Source organism: Ovis canadensis, chromosome 2, assembly GCF_042477335.2.
Source record: "Ovis canadensis isolate MfBH-ARS-UI-01 breed Bighorn chromosome 2, ARS-UI_OviCan_v2, whole genome shotgun sequence".
Taxonomy (NCBI): domain Eukaryota; kingdom Metazoa; phylum Chordata; class Mammalia; order Artiodactyla; family Bovidae; genus Ovis; species Ovis canadensis.
Window position 1 is genome coordinate 148464274 of NC_091246.1, and position 5061 is coordinate 148469334.

A 5061-nucleotide genomic window follows, 5' to 3' on the forward strand; every position below is an offset into this window, starting at 1 on the left:
GGAAAAACCATAGCCTTGACTAGACGGACCTTAGTCGGCAAATTAATGTCTCTGCTTTCGAATATACTATCTAGGTTGGTCATCACTTTTCTTCCATTAATTGTGACAAATGTACCATACTAACATTTTTTATTGTCACAATTAATGAACCCATGTTGATAAAATTATTAACTGGAATCCATAATTTTTAACCTCATGTCCTTTTTGCAGTTCCAGGATCCCATCCAGCTTATCATCTTTATATTCAGTTGTATCCTTAGGTTTCTTTTGGATATGACAGTTTCTGAGCCTTTTCCTTGCTTTAACGCTACCAACAGTTTTGAAGAGTACCAGTCAGATAAATTGGAAGTTGTTCCTCTACTGGGATTTGTCTGATGTTTTTCTTTTTGTCTGCAGATCCAAGTTTTCAGAAGAAGATCACAGAGGAAAGTACTATTTCCATCAAGTCATTTCATAAGACTGCATACTGTCAACAGGATTTATGACTGTTGATGTTGATCACCTGGCTGAGGTAGGATTGTCACTTTAAGGTTACTCTTTTCCCTGTTTCAATACGGTACCCTTTGGACAGAAGTATCTATGTGTAACCCAGACAAGGGGTAAGGAGTTATGCTCCCTCTCCCTCAGTGTGGAGAATCTATATAAATTATTTAGAATTCCTCTGCATGGAAGATTTGTCTCTTCTCCCACATTTATTATCGTATTCAATCATTTATTTATATCAGCATGAACTCATGGATATTTTATACTTTGGGTTATAATCCAACACTACTTTACTCATTTCATTGCTCAAATTGTTCTAGCTTTGGTCATTAGTAGCTTTCAGTTGGCTCTCATGTCTCTTTGTTTTGATGTGCCCTATTTACTGTGAAGTTTTTTTGAGCTTTTATTTTCTGCAAAAGCAAGATGCTCCAGACTTATCTTATATATTACATGTCCCAGTCCTACAATCAACCCTCTCTCAAAGGAATCTGCTTGATTTTGTTGGAGAATGATATTACACTCAAGATTTGGGAGAAAAGTATTAACTCATTTATTTTTCTGTCTGTTATTGTTGTTCAGGCGCTCAGTCATGTCCAATTCTTTGGGACCCCATGGACTGCAGGACACCAGGCTTCCCTGTCCTTCACCATCTCCCCAAGCTTACTCAAACTCATGTCCATTGAGTCAGTGATGCTATCCAACCATCTTATCCTCTGTCATCCCATTCTCCTCCTGCCTTCATTCTTTCCTAGCATCAGAGTCTTTTGTAATCAGTGGGCTCTCATATCAGGTGGCCAAAGTATTGGAGCTTCAGCTTCAGCATTAGTCCTTCCAATGAATATTCAGTGTTGATTTCCTTTATGATTGACTGGTTTGATGTCCTTGCAGCTCAAAGGACTCACAAAAGTCTTCTCCAACACCACAGTTCAAAAGCGTCAATTCTTCAGTGCTCAGCCTTCCTTATGGTCCAACTCTCACAACCACAGCTTTGACTATAAGGACCTTTGTGGGCAAACTGATGTCTCTACCTTTTAAAATGCTGTCTAGGTTTGTCATAGCTTTTCTTCCAAGGAGCAAATATCTTTTAATTTCATGTCTGCAGTCACAATCTGACATGATTTTGGAGCCCAAGGAAATGAAATCTGTCAGTGTTTCCATTGTTTCCCCATCTATTTGCTTAAGTGATGGAACTGGATGCCATGACCTTTGTTTTCTGAATGTTGAGTTTTAACGTTGAGACAGCTTTTTCTGTCTGGGAGCTTTAATATCTTTATCTAAAAATTCTAGCATTTCATGGTTATTTTCCCTGTTAAGAAATTATTTCCACTTAAATGGATTGGCTATCCATTCAGTTGAGAGACTTGGGTCCTTCAATTCTGAGAAATTTGCTTGTGTTGTTTATTTTATGATTTATTCTCGCTTATTCACCATATTTTCCTTCTGGAAGCTGAAGACTGAACCTTTGGAATTTTGTCTCTTATTTTATCTTTAATACACTGTTGTCTCTTTATTTGTACATACTTGATCATTTCCAGAATATTATTATCAAACTCTTCCATCATTATCAGCATCATCACCATCAATCATATATTAAGATTTCAAGAGCTATTTTATATACTGATCCTTCAAAATAGTACATCCTATCTTGGTTCCATGGACCTATAACTCATTTCTCATATTAATTATATTTTCTTTGAATTTTCTTCTATGCCTTACTCTGTCTTTACCTTCAAAAAGTTACTTTGTTCAGTAGATTTGATTGAGTTCTTCTTTGCCATAATGAAGTCATTCCTCAAATGTCAAGTGATTCTTGTTTAATGATCACTAAGTAACTAATCAGATGCACTGTATATTTATGCATGGGTTTGAGGATTGATGAAGTAAATCGTGTGGACTAGAAGACTTAATTCTAGGATGATCCAGTAATCAGTTAATTATTGTTGAAGGTATGAATGTATCAGTAGCAATGAGTCTGTCCTGTGGGATATACCAAATTTTGCAGGAGGAGATCCTAGAATCTACTTTCTGAAATATAAAATGTGATTACCAAAACACTGGTGCTAATTAAGGGAAATTACCTGGAGCACAGGGGAGAGTCTCATCATCTAGAATACAAATTAAAAAAAAATTGGAGGATAATTGCTTTACAATGTTGTGTTGGTTTTTGCTGTACAATAATATGAGTCACCTATAACTGTATATATATGCCCTCCCTTTTGAGCCTCCCTCCCACCCCTGCATCCCACCCCTCTAGGTCCTCACAGAGCACCAAGCTGAGTTCCCTGTGCTGTACAGCAGCTTCCCACTAGCTTGTCTATTTTACCTACGATAGTGTATATATGTCAATGCTACTCTTTCAGTTTGCCCCACTCTCTTCTCCCCCCGCTGTGACCACAGGTCCCTTCTCTACATCTGCATCTCTGTTCCTGCCCTGCAAATAGATTCATCAGTACCATTTTCCTAGATTCCATATGTATGTCTTAATAGACTATATTTGTTTTTCTCTCTCTGGCTTACTTCACTCTATATAACAGGCTCTAGTTTCATCCACATCACTGCAACTAACTCAAATTCATTACTTTCACTTAGATGGATATCTAAGTTGCTAGAATAAAAATTGTTTTTAGTGTTCTTGCTTTCAGTCCAGTACCTCTGGCTATTCTTCTCTCTATTTAATATTCAAGATTTCATGTCTTTATAATGCAAATTTTCTAGAGAATATACTTCCTACCTTGAGTTGAGAAAGAGAGCATCTAGTCGGATAGGCTAGAGTTGGACCTCCGAATGCCTGCAGATTTTCAAACAACTCCCTATTTTCAGCACCCAACTTGGCCAAGGTGCAAGTTTCCCAGGTCTCCCTAATTCCTGAGATTTTCTAGCTGTCTGCAGAGATGACTGTCTGGGCCTTCACAGCATCAGTGTTTTTTTATTATTTACTTTTTATTTATTTATGCCTATGCTGAGTCTCGGTTGCTGCATGGGCTTTTCCCCACTTGTGGACAGCAGGGCTCACTCTCTAGTTGTGGTGTGCAGGCTTCTCCCTGCTGTGGCTTCTGTTGTAAAGCACAGGCTCTAGGGTGCACAGGCTTAAGAAGCTGCAGCTCCTGGACTTTCGAGCACAGGCTCAATAGCTGTGGTGCAGGGGCGTATTTGGTTCACAGCATATGGGATCTTCCCATACCAGGGATCGAACCCATGTCTCCTGTGCTGGAAGGTGGATGCTTCACCACTGAGCCACCAGGGAACCCCACCAGTATCACTCTTGATAGGTAAGAAACCTAATGCATTTGAAGACTAGAATCCAATATTGTAACTATTCAAATGATTGTTTTTCAAGCAGAATTTCTTTCCTGATAATTCTAATTTAGGTGGAAGAGATGTTTATTGATAAATTTAGTTATGCTTTTATAAGTTCTTAAATCTTTAGGTGTCACACATTTGCCCCCCTAATTTGCAGTGTGGTGAGAGCATTCAGAATCATGCCCTCAGAAAATCCAATCAGAATGCTAACTGCAGATGCAGACATGGCAAGACAGAAGTTACTGGTCATCGCCAATATTTATGCTTACCTTTCTCTACATTAGTAGAAGCCTCAACTTTTGACTTATCAACTAGATATCAGAATATACATGACATTCCCTAGGTTGTATCTATGGGTTTAAGTTCTGGCCAACATGCTATGAGCTCAAGAATGTGTAAAATAAAACTTTCAGAGTGCTATCTTTCATGAAATGGGTATCAGTTATATTTTCTTTACTCCCTTTTCCTACCGTAATACAAATCTGTTGATGAACCATCCTGAATCCTGCAAACAATTGTATAATATAGTAGAGATGGCAGATCAACAAAACTGAAAGAGCCTGATTTGGCAATATTTTATAGTCCTGAACTCCCCTCTATATAGATTATTTGTTTTGAGAGAAATAAATTTATACCATATTTAAGCCACAGTTTTTTAGGTTTTTGTTACTGTGGTCAAATCCTACTTTTACATACTACATGCGTATATTCAACTATTTCACATATGGACACAAACATTATAATAGACATTCAGATAATAACAAACTGTGATTTTGTAATTATCTTTGTTTTGTGTTTTATTATTTCACTAGAAAGTATTTTGAGTTTCTTCCAAGACTGGTTAGAAATTACTTAATAGATGAATCTTAGATACAGAATTACAAGATGGAATGCACTGTGATCAACAACCTTTTGGCAGGTGATTATTATACCACTGAAACATCAATGCTCACAGTGATCAGGAACATTTTGAACACAGACTCCAAGTGTGTCTGTGATTTGTCCAATCTGATTCTTGGCACCACAGAAAACTATGAGATGAATATAGGCACAGAATGGTCCACTTTATACTATATGAATGTGTTTTCCAAATGAAATATTTGATGTATTTTTCCCTGCTGATGTCCAATATGTATTTTGGCTTTTCACTGATAGTTTCTGTTGACTATTTGGAACATTTTGGGGAAGAGTCAAAAATGGAGCATTGTTTACATATACATATACATATACATATATTACAGGGAATCTGAGAAACTAGAACCAGTTTAGTAATTTATC